Source organism: Triturus cristatus, chromosome 11, assembly GCF_964204655.1.
Source record: "Triturus cristatus chromosome 11, aTriCri1.1, whole genome shotgun sequence".
Classification (NCBI taxonomy): domain Eukaryota; kingdom Metazoa; phylum Chordata; class Amphibia; order Caudata; family Salamandridae; genus Triturus; species Triturus cristatus.
The window spans coordinates 621,136,059-621,155,636 of record NC_140594.1 but is presented as its reverse complement, the minus strand read 5'-3'; positions in this window follow the sequence as shown (position 1 = coordinate 621,155,636).

Sequence of the window (19,578 nt, the reverse complement as noted above, 5' to 3'; positions counted from 1 at the left end):
CCCAGGGGAATCCAGGATGGGGTGACTTGACTGCCTCCCACCATGGTCTGTTACCTAGAATCCCTTGCAAACGTAAAAAAGTGACAAAAAAAACACATTTTCCCCACATTTCTGTGATGGAAAGTTCTGGAATCTGCGTGGATCCACAAATTTCCACCCACCCCGCGTTCCCCAAAGTCCTACGAGAAAAATGGTACCTCACTTGTGCGGGTCGGCCTAGTGCCCGCGACAGGAAACGGCGCAAAACGCAACGTGGTTTTGCAGTGAAAAATGACCCTTTTTTTGGCAAAGTGACTAGCTGTAGATTTTGAACCCTAGCCCTGCCGGCACCTAGGGAAACCTAGCAAACCTATACATTTTTGAAAACTAGACACCCAGGGGAATCCAGGATGGGGTGACTTGACTGCCTCCCACCATGGTCTGTTACCCAGAATCCCTTGCAAACATAAAAAATTGACCAAAAAAACACATTTTCCCCACATTTCTGTGATGGAAAGTTCTGGAATCTGCGTGGATCCACAAATTTCCACCCACCCTGCGTTCCCCAAAGTCCTACGAGAAAAATGGTACCTCACTTGTGCGGGTCGGCCTAGTGCCCGCGACAGGAAACGGCGCAAAATGCAACGTGGTTTTGCAGTGAAAAATGACCCTTTTTTTGGCAAAGTGACTAGCTGTAGATTTTGAACCCTAGGCCTGCCGGCACCTAAGAAAACCTAGGAAACCTATACATTTTTGAAAACTAGACACCCAGGGGAATCCAGGATGGGGTGACTTGACTGCCTCCCACCATGGTCTGTTACCCAGAATCCCTTGCAAACGTAAAAAATTGACAAAAAAAAACACATTTTCCCCACATTTCTGTGATGGAAAGTTCTGGAATCTACGTGGATCCACAAATTGCCACCCACCCCGCGTTCCCCAGAGTCCTACGAGAAAAATGGTACCTCACTTGTGCGGGTTGGCCTAGTGCCCGCGACAGGAATCGGTGTAAAACGCAACGTGGTTTTGCAGTGAAAAATGACCCTTTTTTTGGCAAAGTGACTAGCTGTAGATTTTGAACCCTAGCCCTGCCGGCACCTAGGGAAACCTAGCAAACCTATACATTTTTGAAAACTAGACACCCAGGGGAATCCAGGATGGGGTGACTTGACTGCCTCCCACCATGGTCTGTTACCCAGAATCCCTTGCAAACGTAAAACATTTACAAAAAAAACACATTTTCCCCACATTTCTGTGATGGAAAGTTCTGGAATCTGCGTGGATCCACAAATTTCCACCCACCCCGTGTTCCCCAAAGTCCTACGAGAAAAATGGTACCTCACTTGTGCGGGTCGGCCTAGTGCCCGCGACAGGAAACGGCGCAAAACGCAACGTGGTTTTGCAGTGAAAAATGACCCTTTTTTTGGCAAAGTGACTAGCTGTAGATTTTGAACCCTAGGCCTGCCGGCACCTAGGGAAACCTAGCAAACCTATACATTTTTGAAAACTAGACACCCAGGGGAATCCAGGATGGGGTGACTTGACTGCCTCCCACCATGGTCTGTTACCCAGAATCCCTTGCAAACGTAAAAAATTGACAAAAAAAACACATTTTCCCTACATTTCTGTGATGGAAAGTTCTGGAATCTGCGTGGATCCACAAATTCCAACCTACCCCGCGTTCCCCAAAGTCCTACGAGAAAAATGGTACCTCACTTGTGCGGGTTGGCCTAGTGCCCGCGACAGGAAACGGCGCAAAATGCAACGTGGTTTTGCAGTGAAAAATGACCCTTTTTTTGGCAAAGTGACTAGCTGTAGATTTTAAACCCTAGCCCTGCCGGCACCTAGGGAAACCTAGCAAACCTATACATTTTTGAAAACTAGACACCCAGGGGAATCCAGGATGGGGTGACTTGACTGCCTCCCACCATGGTCTGTTACCCAGAATCCCTTGCAAACGTAAAAAATTGACAAAAAAAACACATTTTCCCCACATTTCTGTGATGGAAAGTTCTGGAATCTGCGTGGATCCACAAATTTCCACCCACCCCGCGTTCCCCAAATTTCTACGAGAAAAATGGTACCTCACTTGTGCGGGTCGGCCTAGTGCCCGCGACAGGAAACGGCGCAAAACGCAACGTGGTTTTGCAGTGAAAAATGACCCTTTTTTTGGCAAAGTGACTAGCTGTAGATTTTAAACCCTAGCCCTGCCGGCACCTAGGGAAACCTAGCAAACCTATACATTTTTGAAAACTAGACACCCAGGGGAATCCAGGATGGGGTGACTTGACTGCCTCCCACCATGGTCTGTTACCCAGAATCCCTTGCAAACGTAACAAATTGACAAAAAAAACACATTTTCCCCACATTTCTGTGATGGAAAGTTCTGGAATCTGCGTGGATCCACAAATTTCCACCCACCCCGCGTTCCCCAAAGTCCTACGAGAAAAATGGTACCTCACTTGTGCGGGTCGGCCTAGTGCCCGCGACAGGAAACGGCGCAAAACGCAACGTGATTTTGCAGTGAAAAATGAACCCTTTTTTTGGCAAAGTGACTAGCTGTAGATGTTGAACCCTAGCCCTGCCGGCACCTAGGGAAACCTAGCAAACCTATACATTTTTGAAAACTAGACACCCAGGGGAATCCAGGATGGGGTGACTTGACTGCCTCCCACCATGGTCTGTTACCCAGAATCCCTTGCAAACGTAAAAAATTGACAAAAAAAACACATTTTCCCCACATTTCTGTGATGGAAAGTTCTGGAATCTGCGTGGATCCACAAATTTCCACCCACCCCGCGTTCCCCAAAGTCCTACGAGAAAATGGTACCTCACTTGTGCGGGTCGGCCTAGTGCCCGCGACAGGAAACGGCGCAAAACGCAACGTGGTTTTGCAGTGAAAAATGACCCTTTTTTTGGCAAAGTGACTAGCTGTAGATTTTGAACCCTAGCCCTGCCGGCACCTAGGGAAACCTAGCAAACCTATACATTTTTGAAAACTAGACACCCAGGGGAATCCAGGATGGGGTGACTTGACTGCCTCCCACCATGGTCTGTTACCCAGAATCCCTTGCAAACGTAAAAAATTGACAAAAAAAACACATTTTCCCACATTTCTGTGATAGAAAGTTCTGGAATCTGCGTGGATCCACAAATTTCCACCCACCCCGCGTTCCCCAAAGTCCTACGAGAAAAATGGTACCTCACTTGTGCGGGTCGGCCTAGTGCCCGCGACAGGAAACGGCGCAAAATGCAACGTGGTTTTGCAGTGAAAAATGACCCTTTTTTTGGCAAAGTGACTAGCTGTAGATTTTGAACCCTAGCCCTGCCGGCACCTAGGGAAACCTAGCAAACCTATACATTTTTGAAAACTAGACACCCAGGGGAAACCAGGATGGGGTGACTTGACTGCCTCCCACCATGGTCTGTTACCCAGAATCCCTTGCAAACGTAAAAGATTTATAAAAAAAACACATTTTCAGCACATTTCTGTGATGGAAAGTTCTGGAATCTGCGTGGATCCACAAATTTCCACCCACCCCGCGTTCCCCAAAGTCCTACGAGAAAAATGGTACCTCACTTGTGCGGGTCGGCCTAGTGCCCGCGACAGGAAACGGCGCAAAACGCAACGTGGTTTTGCAGTGAAAAATGACCCTTTTTTTGGCAAAGTGACTAGCTGTAGATTTTGAACCCTAGCCCTGCCGGCACCTAGGGAAACCTAGCAAACCTATACATTTTTGAAAACTAGACACCCAGGGGAATCCAGTATGGGGTGACTTGACTGCCTCCCACCATGGTCTGTTACCCAGAATCCCTTGCAAACGTAAAAAATTGACAAAAAAAACACATTTTCCCCACATTTCTGTGATGGAAAGTTCTGGAATCTGCGTGGATCCACAAATTTCCACCCACCCCGCGTTCCCCAAAGTCCTACGAGAAAAATGGTACCTCACTTGTGCGGGTCGGCCTAGTGCCCGCGACAGGAAACGGCGCAAAACGCAACGTGGTCACACCTCAATGTTGCAGTGAAAAATGACCCTTTTTTGGCAAAGTGACTAGCTGTAGTTTTTGAACCCTAGCCCTGCCGGCACCTAGGGAAACCTACCAAACCCACGCATTTCTGAAAACTAGACACCCGGCCGCTTCCAGGGAGGTATGGCTTGCGTGGATCCCCCAACGTTTCCTTACCCAGAATCCCCTGCAAACCTCAATTTTTGCTGAAAAAATCACTTTTTTCACACATTTTGGGGTGGGAAAGTTGTGGCATCACCGGGCTCACACAAATTTACCACCACCCAGCGTTCCCCCAGGTCTCCCGGTAAAAATGGTGCCTCACTTGTGTGGGAGGCCCAAGTACCCGCGGCAGGCAAGGGCCCAAAACGTAGTGAGGCGACATCAAAATGGCCTATCGCAAAACCACCTGGTTTTGCAAGGGGGGTCACTTTGGTTTTTGACCCGGTGCTCGGCGGCCATCTAGGGAAACCTACCAAATCCACGCATTTCTGAAAACTAGACACCCGGCCGCTTCCAGGGAGGTATGGCTTGCGTGGATCCCCCAACGTTTCCTTACCCAGAATCCCCTGCAAACCTCAATTTTTGCTGAAAAAATCCCTTTTTTCACACATTTTGGGGTGGGAAAGTTGTGGCATCACCGGGCTCACACAAATTTACCACCACCCAGCGTTCCCCCAGGTCTCCCGGTAAAAATGGTGCCTCACTTGTGTGGGAGGCCCAAGTACCCGCGGCAGGCAAGGGCCCAAAACGTAGTGAGGCGACATCAAAATTGCCTATCGCATAACCACCTGGTTTTGCAAGGGGGGTCACTTTGGTTTTTGACCCGGTGCTCGGCGGCCATCTAGGGAAACCTACCAAATCCACGCATTTCTGAAAACTAGACACCCGGCCGCTTCCAGGGAGGTATGGCTTGCGTGGATCCCCCAACGTTTCCTTACCCAGAATCCCCTGCAAACCTCAATTTTTGCTGAAAAAATCACTTTTTTCACACATTTTGGGGTGGGAAAGTTGTGGCATCACCGGGCTCACACAAATTTACCACCACCCAGCGTTCCCCCAGGTCTCCCGGTAAAAATGGTGCCTCACTTGTGTGGGAGGCCCAAGTACCCGCGGCAGGCAAGGGCCCAAAACGTAGTGAGGCGACATCAAAATGGCCTATTGCAAAACCACCTGGTTTTGCAAGGGGGGTCAGTTTGGTTTTTGACCCGGTGCTCGGCGGCCATGTAGGGAAACCTACCAAACCCACGCATTTCTGAAAACTAGACACCCGGACGCTTCCAGGGAGGTATGGCTTGCGTGGATCCCCCAACGTTTTCTTACCCAGAATCCCCTGCAAACCTCAATTTTTGCTGAAAAAATCACTTTTTTCACACATTTTGGGGTGGGAAAGTTGTGGCATCACCGGGCTCACACAAATTTACCACCACCCAGCGTTCCCCCAGGTCTCCCGGTAAAAATGGCGCCTCACTTGTGTGGGAGGCCAAAGTGCCCGCGGCAGGCAAGGGCCCAAAACGTAGTGAGGCGACATCAAAATGGCCTATCGCCAAACCACCGGGTTTTGCAAGGGGGGTCACTTTGGTTTTTGACCCGGTGCTCGGCGGCCATCTAGGGAAACCTACCAAACCCACGCATTTCTGAAAACTAGACACCCGGCCGCTTCCAGGGAGGTATGGCTTGCGTGGATCCCCCAATGTTTCCTTACCCAGAATCCCCTGCAAACCTCAATTTTTGCTGAAAAAATCACTTTTTTCACACATTTTGGGGTGGGAAAGTTGTGGCATCACCGGGCTCACACAAATTTACCACCACCCAGCGTTCCCCCAGGTCTCCCGGTAAAAATGGTGCCTCACTTGTGTGGGAGGCCCAAGTACCCGCGGCAGGCAAGGGCCCAAAACGTAGTGAGGCGACATCAAAATGGCCTATCGCAAAACCACCTGGTTTTGCAAGGGGGGTCACTTTGGTTTTTGACCCGGTGCTCGGCGGCCATCTAGGGAAACCTACCAAACCCACGCATTTCTGAAAACTAGACACCCGGCCGCTTCCAGGGAGGTATGGCTTGCGTGGATCCCCCAACGTTTCCTTACCCAGAATCCCCTGCAAACCTCAATTTTTGCTGAAAAAATCACTTTTTTCACACATTTTGGGGTGGGAAAGTTGTGGCATCACCGGGCTCACACAAATTTACCACCACCCAGCGTTCCCCCAGGTCTCCCGGTAAAAATGGTGCCTCACTTGTGTGGGAGGCCCAAGTACCCGCGGCAGGCAAGGGCCCAAAACGTAGTGAGGCGACATCAAAATGGCCTATCGCAAAACCACCTGGTTTTGCAAGGGGGGTCACTTTGGTTTTTGACCCGGTGCTCGGCGGCCATCTAGGGAAACCTACCAAATCCACGCATTTCTGAAAACTAGACACCCGGCCGCTTCCAGGGAGGTATGGCTTGCGTGGATCCCCCAACGTTTCCTTACCCAGAATCCCCTGCAAACCTCAATTTTTGCTGAAAAAATCACTTTTTTCACACATTTTGGGGTGGGAAAGTTGTGGCATCACCGGGCTCACACAAATTTACCACCACCCAGCGTTCCCCCAGGTCTCCCGGTAAAAATGGTGCCTCACTTGTGTGGGAAGCCCAAGTACCCGCGGCAGGCAAGGGCCCAAAACGTAGTGAGGCGACATCAAAATGGCCTATCGCAAAACCACCTGGTTTTGCAAGGGGGGTCACTTTGGTTTTTGACCCGGTGCTCGGCGGCCATCTAGGGAAACCTACCAAACCCACGCATTTCTGAAAACTAGACACCCGGCCGCTTCCAGGGAGGTATGGCTTGCGTGGATCCCCCAACGTTTCCTTACCCAGAATCCCCTGCAAACCTCAATTTTTGCTGAAAAAATCACTTTTTTCACACATTTTGGGGTGGGAAAGTTGTGGCATCACCGGGCTCACACAAATTTACCACCACCCAGCGTTCCCCCAGGTCTCCCGGTAAAAATGGTGCCTCACTTGTGTGGGAGGCCCAAGTACCCGCGGCAGGCAAGGGCCCAAAACGTAGTGAGGCGACATCAAAATGGCCTATCGCAAAACCACCTGGTTTTGCAAGGGGGGTCACTTTGGTTTTTGACCCGGTGCTCGGCGGCCATCTACGGAAACCTACCAAACCCACACATTTCTGAAAACTAGACACCCGGCCGCTTCCAGGGAGGTATGGCTTGCGTGGATCCCCCAACGTTTCCTTACCCAGAATCCCCTGCAAACCTCAATTTTTGCTGAAAAAATCACTTTTTTCACACATTTTGGGGTGGGAAAGTTGTGGCATCACCGGGCTCACACAAATTTACCACCACCCAGCGTTCCCCCAGGTCTCCCGGTAAAAATGGTGCCTCACTTGTGTGGGAGGCCCAAGTACCCGCGGCAGGCAAGGGCCCAAAACGTAGTGAGGCGACATCAAAATGGCCTATCGCAAAACCACCTGGTTTTGCAAGGGGGGTCACTTTGGTTTTTGACCCGGTGCTCGGCGGCCATCTAGGGAAACCTACCAAATCCACGCATTTCTGAAAACTAGACACCCGGCCGCTTCCAGGGAGGTATGGCTTGCGTGGATCCCCCAACGTTTCCTTACCCAGAATCCCCTGCAAACCTCAATTTTTGCTGAAAAAATCACTTTTTTCACACATTTTGGGGTGGGAAAGTTGTGGCATCACCGGGCTCACACAAATTTACCACCACCCAGCGTTCCCCCAGGTCTCCCGGTAAAAATGGTGCCTCACTTGTGTGGGAGGCCCAAGTACCCGCGGCAGGCAAGGGCCCAAAACGTAGTGAGGCGACATCAAAATGGCCTATCGCAAAACCACCTGGTTTTGCAAGGGGGGTCACTTTGGTTTTTGACCCGGTGCTCGGCGGCCATCTAGGGAAACCTACCAAACCCACGCATTTCTGAAAACTAGACACCCGGCCGCTTCCAGGGAGGTATGGCTTGCGTGGATCCCCCAACGTTTCCTTTCCCAGAATCCCCTGCAAACCTCAATTTTTGCTGAAAAAATCACTTTTTTCACACATTTTGGGGTGGGAAAGTTGTGGCATCACCGGGCTCACACAAATTTACCACCACCCAGCGTTCCCCCAGGTCTCCCGGTAAAAATGGTGCCTCACTTGTGTGGGAGGCCCAAGTACCCGCGGCAGGCAAGGGCCCAAAACGTAGTGAGGCGACATCAAAATGGCCTATCGCAAAACCACCTGGTTTTGCAAGGGGGGTCACTTTGGTTTTTGACCCGGTGCTCGGCGGCCATCTAGGGAAACCTACCAAACCCACGCATTTCTGAAAACTAGACACCCGGCCGCTTCCAGGGAGGTATGGCTTGCGTGGATCCCCCAATGTTTCCTTACCCAGAATCCCCTGCAAACCTCAATTTTTGCTGAAAAAATCACTTTTTTCACACATTTTGGGGTGGGAAAGTTGTGGCATCACCGGGCTCACACAAATTTACCACCACCCAGCGTTCCCCTAGGTCTCCCGGTAAAAATGGTGCCTCACTTGTGTGGGAGGCCCAAGTACCCGCGGCAGGCAAGGGCCCAAAACGTAGTGAGGCGACATCAAAATGGCCTATCGCAAAACCACCTGGTTTTGCAAGGGGGGTCACTTTGGTTTTTGACCCGGTGCTCGGCGGCCATCTAGGGAAACCTACCAAACCCACGCATTTCTGAAAACTAGACACCCGGCCGCTTCCAGGGAGGTATGGCTTGCGTGGATCCCCCAACGTTTCCTTACCCAGAATCCCCTGCAAACCTCAATTTTTGCTGAAAAAATCACTTTTTTCACACATTTTGGGGTGGGAAAGTTGTGGCATCACCGGGCTCACACAAATTTACCACCACCCAGCGTTCCCCCAGGTCTCCCGGTAAAAATGGTGCCTCACTTGTGTGGGAGGCCCAAGTACCCGCGGCAGGCAAGGGCCCAAAACGTAGTGAGGCGACATCAAAATGGCCTATCGCAAAACCACCTGGTTTTGCAAGGGGGGTCACTTTGGTTTTTGACCCGGTGCTCGGCGGCCATCTAGGGAAACCTACCAAATCCACGCATTTCTGAAAACTAGACACCCGGCCGCTTCCAGGGAGGTATGGCTTGCGTGGATCCCCCAACGTTTCCTTACCCAGAATCCCCTGCAAACCTCAATTTTTGCTGAAAAAATCACTTTTTTCACACATTTTGGGGTGGGAAAGTTGTGGCATCACCGGGCTCACACAAATTTACCACCACCCAGCGTTCCCCCAGGTCTCCCGGTAAAAATGGTGCCTCACTTGTGTGGGAAGCCCAAGTACCCGCGGCAGGCAAGGGCCCAAAACGTAGTGAGGCGACATCAAAATGGCCTATCGCAAAACCACCTGGTTTTGCAAGGGGGGTCACTTTGGTTTTTGACCCGGTGCTCGGCGGCCATCTAGGGAAACCTACCAAACCCACGCATTTCTGAAAACTAGACACCCGGCCGCTTCCAGGGAGGTATGGCTTGCGTGGATCCCCCAACGTTTCCTTACCCAGAATCCCCTGCAAACCTCAATTTTTGCTGAAAAAATCACTTTTTTCACACATTTTGGGGTGGGAAAGTTGTGGCATCACCGGGCTCACACAAATTTACCACCACCCAGCGTTCCCCCAGGTCTCCCGGTAAAAATGGTGCCTCACTTGTGTGGGAGGCCCAAGTACCCGCGGCAGGCAAGGGCCCAAAACGTAGTGAGGCGACATCAAAATGGCCTATCGCAAAACCACCTGGTTTTGCAAGGGGGGTCACTTTGGTTTTTGACCCGGTGCTCGGCGGCCATCTACGGAAACCTACCAAACCCACACATTTCTGAAAACTAGACACCCGGCCGCTTCCAGGGAGGTATGGCTTGCGTGGATCCCCCAACGTTTCCTTACCCAGAATCCCCTGCAAACCTCAATTTTTGCTGAAAAAATCACTTTTTTCACACATTTTGGGGTGGGAAAGTTGTGGCATCACCGGGCTCACACAAATTTACCACCACCCAGCGTTCCCCCAGGTCTCCCGGTAAAAATGGTGCCTCACTTGTGTGGGAGGCCCAAGTACCCGCGGCAGGCAAGGGCCCAAAACGTAGTGAGGCGACATCAAAATGGCCTATCGCAAAACCACCTGGTTTTGCAAGGGGGGTCACTTTGGTTTTTGACCCGTCGCTCGGCGGCCATCTAGGGAAACCTACCAAATCCACGCATTTCTGAAAACTAGACACCCGGCCGCTTCCAGGGAGGTATGGCTTGCGTGGATCCCCCAACGTTTCCTTACCCAGAATCCCCTGCAAACCTCAATTTTTGCTGAAAAAATCACTTTTTTCACACATTTTGGGGTGGGAAAGTTGTGGCATCACCGGGCTCACACAAATTTACCACCACCCAGCGTTCCCCCAGGTCTCCCGGTAAAAATGGTGCCTCACTTGTGTGGGAGGCCCAAGTACCCGCGGCAGGCAAGGGCCCAAAACGTAGTGAGGCGACATCAAAATGGCCTATCGCAAAACCACCTGGTTTTGCAAGGGGGGTCACTTTGGTTTTTGACCCGGTGCTCGGCGGCCATCTAGGGAAACCTACCAAACCCACGCATTTCTGAAAACTAGACACCCGGCCGCTTCCAGGGAGGTATGGCTTGCGTGGATCCCCCAACGTTTCCTTACCCAGAATCCCCTGCAAACCTCAATTTTTGCTGAAAAAATCACTTTTTTCACACATTTTGGGGTGGGAAAGTTGTGGCATCACCGGGCTCACACAAATTTACCACCACCCAGCGTTCCCCCAGGTCTCCCGGTAAAAATGGTGCCTCACTTGTGTGGGAGGCCCAAGTACCCGCGGCAGGCAAGGGCCCAAAACGTAGTGAGGCGACATCAAAATGGCCTATCGCAAAACCACCTGGTTTTGCAAGGGGGGTCACTTTGGTTTTTGACCCGGTGCTCGGCGGCCATCTAGGGAAACCTACCAAACCCACACATTTCTGAAAACTAGACACCCGGCCGCTTCCAGGGAGGTATGGCTTGCGTGGATCCCCCAACGTTTCCTTACCCAGAATCCCCTGCAAACCTCAATTTTTGCTGAAAAAATCACTTTTTTCACACATTTTGGGGTGGGAAAGTTGTGGCATCACTGGGCTCAAACAAATTTACCACCACCCAGCGTTCCCCCAGGTCTCCCGGTAAAAATGGTGCCTCACTTGTGTGGGAGGCCCAAGTACCCGCGGCAGGCAAGGGCCCAAAACGTAGTGAGGCGACATCAAACTGGCCCATCGCAAAACCACCTGGTTTTGCAAGGGGGGTCACTTTGGTTTTTGACCCGGTGCTCGGCGGCCATCTAGGGAAACCTACCAAACCCATGCCTTTCTGAAAACTAGACACCCGGCCGCTTCCAGGGAGGTATGGCTTGGGTGGATCCCCCAACGTTTCCTTACCCAGAATCCCCTGCAAACCTCAATTTTTGCTGAAAAAATCACTTTTTTCACACATTTTGGGGTGGGAAAGTTGTGGCATCACCGGGCTCACACAAATTTACCACCACCCAGCGTTCCCCCAGGTCTCCCGGTAAAAATGGCGCCTCACTTGTGTGGGAGGCCCAAGTGCCCGCGGCAGGCAAGGGCCCAAAACGTAGTGAGGCGACATCAAAATGGCCTATCGCCAAACCACCGGGTTTTGCAAGGGGGGTCACTTTGGTTTTTGACCCGGTGCTCGGCGGCCATCTAGGGAAACCTACCAAACCCACGCATTTCTGAAAACTAGACACCCGGCCGCTTCCAGGGAGGTATGGCTTGCGTGGATCCCCCAATGTTTCCTTACCCAGAATCCCCTGCAAACCTCAATTTTTGCTGAAAAAATCACTTTTTTCACACATTTTGGGGTGGGAAAGTTGTGGCATCACCGGGCTCACACAAATTTACCACCACCCAGCGTTCCCCCAGGTCTCCCGGTAAAAATGGTGCCTCACTTGTGTGGGAGGCCCAAGTACCCGCGGCAGGCAAGGGCCCAAAACGTAGTGAGGCGACATCAAAATGGCCTATCGCAAAACAACCTGGTTTTGCAAGGGGGGTCACTTTGGTTTTTGACCCGGTGCTCGGCGGCCATCTAGGCAAACCTACCAAACCCACGCATTTCTGAAAACTAGACACCCGGCCGCTTCCAGGGAGGTATGGCTTGCGTGGATCCCCCAACGTTTCCTTACCCAGAATCCCCTGCAAACCTCAATTTTTGCTGAAAAAATCACTTTTTTCACACATTTTGGGGTGGGAAAGTTGTGGCATCACCGGGCTCACACAAATTTACCACCACCCAGCGTTCCCCCAGGTCTCCCGGTAAAAATGGTGCCTCACTTGTGTGGGAGGCCCAAGTACCCGCGGCAGGCAAGGGCCCAAAACGTAGTGAGGCGACATCAAAATGGCCTATCGCAAAACCACCTGGTTTTGCAAGGGGGGTCACTTTGGTTTTTGACCCGGTGCTCGGCGGCCATCTAGGGAAACCTACCAAATCCACGCATTTCTGAAAACTAGACACCCGGCCGCTTCCAGGGAGGTATGGCTTGCGTGGATCCCCCAACGTTTCCTTACCCAGAATCCCCTGCAAACCTCAATTTTTGCTGAAAAAATCACTTTTTTCACACATTTTGGGGTGGGAAAGTTGTGGCATCACCGGGCTCACACAAATTTACCACCACCCAGCGTTCCCCCAGGTCTCCCGGTAAAAATGGTGCCTCACTTGTGTGGGAGGCCCAAGTACCCGCGGCAGGCAAGGGCCCAAAACGTAGTGAGGCGACATCAAAATGGCCTATCGCAAAACCACCTGGTTTTGCAAGGGGGGTCACTTTGGTTTTTGACCCGGTGCTCGGCGGCCATCTAGGGAAACCTACCAAATCCACGCATTTCTGAAAACTAGACACCCGGCCGCTTCCAGGGAGGTATGGCTTGCGTGGATCCCCCAACGTTTCCTTACCCAGAATCCCCTGCAAACCTCAATTTCTGCTGAAAAAATCACTTTTTTCACACATTTTGGGGTGGGAAAGTTGTGGCATCACCGGGCTCACACAAATTTACCACCACCCAGCGTTCCCCCAGGTCTCCCGGTAAAAATGGTGCCTCACTTGTGTGGGAGGCCCAAGTACCCGCGGCAGGCAAGGGCCCAAAACGTAGTGAGGCGACATCAAAATGGCCTATCGCAAAACCACCTGGTTTTGCAAGGGGGGTCACTTTGGTTTTTGACCCGGTGCTCGGCGGCCATCTAGGGAAACCTACCAAACCCACGCATTTCTGAAAACTAGACACCCGGCCGCTTCCAGGGAGGTATGGTTTGCGTGGATCCCCCAACGTTTCCTTACCCAGAATCCCCTGCAAACCTCAATTTTTGCTGAAAAAATCACTTTTTTCACACATTTTGGGGTGGGAAAGTTGTGGCATCACCGGGCTCACACAAATTTACCACCACCCAGCGTTTCCCCAGGTCTCCCGGTAAAAATGGTGCCTCACTTGTGTGGGAGGCCCAAGTACCCGCGGCAGGCAAGGGCCCAAAACGTAGTGAGGCGACATCAAAATGGCCTATCGCAAAACCACCTGGTTTTGCAAGGGGGGTCACGTTGGTTTTTGACCCGGTGCTCGGCGGCCATCTAGGGAAACCTACCAAACCCACACATTTCTGAAAACTAGACACCCGGCCGCTTCCAGGGAGGTATGGCTTGCGTGGATCCCCCAACGTTTCCTTACCCAGAATCCCCTGCAAACCTCAATTTTTGCTGAAAAAATCACTTTTTTCACACATTTTGGGGTGGGAAAGTTGTGGCATCACTGGGCTCAAACAAATTTACCACCACCCAGCGTTCCCCCAGGTCTCCCGGTAAAAATGGTGCCTCACTTGTGTGGGAGGCCCAAGTACCCGCGGCAGGCAAGGGCCCAAAACGTAGTGAGGCGACATCAAACTGGCCCATCGCAAAACCACCTGGTTTTGCAAGGGGGGTCACTTTGGTTTTTGACCCGGTGCTCGGCGGCCATCTAGGGAAACCTACCAAACCCATGCCTTTCTGAAAACTAGACACCCGGCCGCTTCCAGGGAGGTATGGCTTGCGTGGATCCCCCAACGTTTCCTTACCCAGAATCCCCTGCAAACCTCAATTTTTGCTGAAAAAATCACTTTTTTCACACATTTTGGGGTGGGAAAGTTGTGGCATCACCGGGCTCACACAAATTTACCACCACCCAGCGTTCCCCCAGGTCTCCCGGTAAAAATGGCGCCTCACTTGTGTGGGAGGCCCAAGTGCCCGCGGCAGGCAAGGGCCCAAAACGTAGTGAGGCGACATCAAAATGGCCTATCGCCAAACCACCGGGTTTTGCAAGGGGGGTCACTTTGGTTTTTGACCCGGTGCTCGGCGGCCATCTAGGGAAACCTACCAAACCCACGCATTTCTGAAAACTAGACACCCGGCCGCTTCCAGGGAGGTATGGCTTGCGTGGATCCCCCAATGTTTCCTTACCCAGAATCCCCTGCAAACCTCAATTTTTGCTGAAAAAATCACTTTTTTCACACATTTTGGGGTGGGAAAGTTGTGGCATCACCGGGCTCACACAAATTTACCACCACCCAGCGTTCCCCCAGGTCTCCCGGTAAAAATGGTGCCTCACTTGTGTGGGAGGCCCAAGTACCCGCGGCAGGCAAGGGCCCAAAACGTAGTGAGGCGACATCAAAATGGCCTATCGCAAAACAACCTGGTTTTGCAAGGGGGGTCACTTTGGTTTTTGACCCGGTGCTCGGCGGCCATCTAGGGAAACCTACCAAACCCACGCATTTCTGAAAACTAGACACCCGGCCGCTTCCAGGGAGGTATGGCTTGCGTGGATCCCCCAACGTTTCCTTACCCAGAATCCCCTGCAAACCTCAATTTTTGCTGAAAAAATCACTTTTTTCACACATTTTGGGGTGGGAAAGTTGTGGCATCACCGGGCTCACACAAATTTACCACCACCCAGCGTTCCCCCAGGTCTCCCGGTAAAAATGGTGCCTCACTTGTGTGGGAGGCCCAAGTACCCGCGGCAGGCAAGGGCCCAAAACGTAGTGAGGCGACATCAAAATGGCCTATCGCAAAACCACCTGGTTTTGCAAGGGGGGTCACTTTGGTTTTTGACCCGGTGCTCGGCGGCCATCTAGGGAAACCTACCAAATCCACGCATTTCTGAAAACTAGACACCCTGCCGCTTCCAGGGAGGTATGGCTTGCGTGGATCCCCCAACGTTTCCTTACCCAGAATCCCCTGCAAACCTCAATTTTTGCTGAAAAAATCACTTTTTTCACACATTTTGGGGTGGGAAAGTTGTGGCATCACCGGGCTCACACAAATTTACCACCACCCAGCGTTCCCCCAGGTCTCCCGGTAAAAATGGTGCCTCACTTGTGTGGGAGGCCCAAGTACCCGCGGCAGGCAAGGGCCCAAAACGTAGTGAGGCGACATCAAAATGGCCTATCGCAAAACCACCTGGTTTTGCAAGGGGGGTCACTTTGGTTTTTGACCCGGTGCTCGGCGGCCATCTAGGGAAACCTACCAAATCCACGCATTTCTGAAAACTAAACACCCGGCCGCTTCCAGGGAGGTATGGCTTGCGTGGATCCCCCAACGTTTCCTTACCCAGAATCCCCTGCAAACCTCAATTTTTGCTGAAAAAATCACTTTTTTCACACATTTTGGGGTGGGAAAGTTGTGGCATCACCGGGCTCACACAAATTTACCACCACCCAGCATTCCCCCAGGTCTCCCGGTAAAAATGGTGCCTCACTTGTGTGGGAGGCCCAAGTACCCGCGGCAGGCAAGGGCCCAAAACGTAGTGAGGCGACATCAAAATGGCCTATCGCAAAACCACCTGGTTTTGCAAGGGGGGTCACTTTGGTTTTTGACCCGGTGCTCGGCGGCCATCTAGGGAAACCTACCAAACCCACGCATTTCTGAAAACTAGACACCCGGCCGCTTCCAGGGAGGTATGGCTTGCGTGGATCCCCCAACGTTTCCTTACCCAGAATCCCCTGCAAACCTCAATTTTTGCTGAAAAAATCACTTTTTTCACACATTTTGGGGTGGGAAAGTTGTGGCATCACCGGGCTCACACAAATTTACCACCACCCAGCGTTCCCCCAGGTCTCCCGGTAAAAATGGTGCCTCACCTGTGTGGGAGGCCCAAGTACCCGCGGCAGGCAAGGGCCCAAAACGTAGTGAGGCGACTTCAAAATGGCCTATCGCAAAACCACCTGGTTTTGCAAGGGGGGTCACTTTGGTTTTTGGCCCGGTGCTCGGCGGCCATCTAGGGAAACCTACCAAACCCACGCATTTCTGAAAACTAGACACCCGGAGGCTTCCAGGGAGGTATGGCTTGCGTGGATCCCCCCACGTTTCCTTACCCAGAATCCCCTGCAAACCTCAATTTTAGCTGAAAAAATCACTTTTTTCACACATTTTGGGGTGGGAAAGTTGTGGCATCACCGGGCTCACACAAATTTACCACCACCCAGCGTTCCCCCAGGTCTCCCGGTAAAAATGGTGCCTCACTTGTGTGGGAGGCCCAAGTACCCGCGGCAGGCAAGGGCCCAAAACGTGGTGAGGCGACATCAAAATGGCCAATCGCAAAACCACCTGGTTTTGCAAGGGGGGTCACTTTGGTTTTTGGCCCGGTGCTCGGCGGCCATCTAGGGAAACCTACCAAACCCAGACATTTCTGAAAACTAGACACCCGGGGGCTTCCAGGGAGGTATGGCTTGCGTGGATCCCCCCACGTTTCCTTACCCAGAATCCCCTGCAAACCTCAATTTTAGCTGAAAAAATCACTTTTTTCACACATTTTGGGGTGGGAAAGTTGTGGCATCACCGGGCTCACACAAATTTACCACCACCCAGCGTTCCCCCAGGTCTCCCGGTAAAAATGGTGCCTCACTTGTGTGGGAGGCCCAAGTGCCCGCGGCAGGCAAGGGCCCAAAACGTAGTGAGGCGACATCAAAATGGCCTATCGCCAAACCACCGGGTTTTGCAAGGGGGGTCACTTTGGTTTTTGACCCGGTGCTCGGCGGCCATCTAGGGAAACCTACCAAACCCACGCATTTCTGAAAACTAGTCACGCGGCCGCTTCCAGGGAGGTATGGCTTGCGTGGATCCCCCAATGTTTCCTTACCCAGAATCCCCTGCAAACCTCAATTTTTGCTGAAAAAATCACTTTTTTCACACATTTTGGGGTGGGAAAGTTGTGGCATCACCGGTCTCACAAGAATTTACCACCACCCAGCGTTCCCCCAGGTCTCCCGGTAAAAATGGTGCCTCACTTGTGTGGGAGGCCCAAGTACCCGCGGCAGGCAAGGGCCCAAAACGTAGTGAGGCGACATCAAAATGGCCTATCGCAAAACCACCTGGTTTTGCAAGGGGGGTCACTTTGGTTTTTGACCCGGTGCTCGGCGGCCATCTAGGGAAACCTACCAAACCCACGCATTTCTGAAAACTAGACACCCGGCCGCTTCCAGGGAGGTATGGCTTGCGTGGATCCCCCAACGTTTCCTTACCCAGAATCCCCTGCAAACCTCAATTTTTGCTGAAAAAATCACTTTTTTCACACATTTTGGGGTGGGAAAGTTGTGGCATCACCGGGCTCACACAAATTTACCACCACCCAGCGTTCCCCCAGGTCTCCCGGTAAAAATGGTGCCTCACTTGTGTGGGAGGCCCAAGTACCCGCGGCAGGCAAGGTTCCAAAGCGTAGTGAGGCGACATCAAAATGGCCTATCGCAAAACCACCTGGTTTTGCAAGGGGGGTCACTTTGGTTTTTGACCCGGTGCTCGGCGGCCATCTAGGGAAACCTACCAAATCCACGCATTTCTGAAAACTAGACACCCGGCCGCTTCCAGGGAGGTATGGCTTGCGTGGATCCCCCAACGTTTCCTTACCCAGAATCCCCTGCAAACCTCAATTTTTGCTGAAAAAATCACTTTTTTCACACATTTTGGGGTGGGAAAGTTGTGGCATCACCGGGCTCACACAAATTTACCACCACCCAGCGTTCCCCCAGGTCTCCCGGTAAAAATGGTGCCTCACTTGTGTGGGAGGCCCAAGTACCCGCGGCAGGCAAGGGCCCAAAACGTGGTGAGGCGACATCAAAATGGCCTATCGCAAAACCACCTGGTTTTGCAAGGGGGGTCACTTTGGTTTTTGGCCCGGTGCTCGGCGGCCATCTAGGGAAACCTACCAAACCCAGACATTTCTGAAAACTAGACACCCGGGGGCTTCCAGGGAGGTATGGCTTGCGTGGATCCCCCCACGTTTCCTTACCCAGAATCCCCTGCAAACCTCAATTTTAGCTGAAAAAATCACTTTTTTCACACATTTTGGGGTGGGAAAGTTGTGGCATCACCGGGCTCACACAAATTTACCACCACCCAGCGTCCCCCCAGGTCTCCCGGTAAAAATGGCGCCTCACTTGTGTGGGAGGCCCAAGTGCCCGCGGCAGGCAAGGGCCCAAAACGTAGTGAGGCGACATCAAAATGGCCTATCGCAAAACCACCTGGTTTTGCAAGGGGGGTCACTTTGGTTTTTGACCCGGTGCTCGGCGGCCATCTAGGGAAACCTACCAAACCCACGCATTTCTGAAAACTAGACACCCGGCCGCTTCCAGGGAGGTATGGCTTGCGTGGATCCCCCAACGTTTCCTTACCCAGAATCCCCTGCAAACCTCAATTTTTGCTGAAAAAATCACTTTTTTCACACATTTTGGGGTGGGAAAGTTGTGGCATCACCGGGCTCACACAAATTTACCACCACCCAGCGTTCCCCCAGGTCTCCCGGTAAAAATGGTGCCTCACTTGTGTGGGAGGCCCAAGTACCCGCGGCAGGCAAGGGCCCAAAACGTAGTGAGGCGACATCAAAATGGCCTATCGCAAAACCACCTGGTTTTGCAAGGGGGGTCACTTTGGTTTTTGACCCGGTGCTCGGCGGCCATCTAGGGAAACCTACCAAATCCACGCATTTCTGAAAACTAGACACCCGGCCGCTTCCAGGGAGGTATGGCTTGCGTGGATCCCCCAACGTTTCCTTACCCAGAATCCCCTGCAAACCTCAATTTTTGCTGAAAAAATCACTTTTTTCACACATTTTGGGGTGGGAAAGTTGTGGCATCACCGGGCTCACACAAATTTACCACCACCCAGCGTTCCCCCAGGTCTCCCGGTAAAAATGGTGCCTCACTTGTGTGGGAAGCCCAAGTACCCGCGGCAGGCAAGGGCCCAAAACGTAGTGAGGCGACATCAAAATGGCCTATCGCAAAACCACCTGGTTTTGCAAGGGGGGTCACTTTGGTTTTTGACCCGGTGCTCGGCGGCCATCTAGGGAAACCTACCAAACCCACGCATTTCTGAAAACTAGACACCCGGCCGCTTCCAGGGAGGTATGGCTTGCGTGGATCCCCCAACGTTTCCTTACCCAGAATCCCCTGCAAACCTCAATTTTTGCTGAAAAAATCACTTTTTTCACACATTTTGGGGTGGGAAAGTTGTGGCATCACCGGGCTCACACAAATTTACCACCACCCAGCGTTCCCCCAGGTCTCCCGG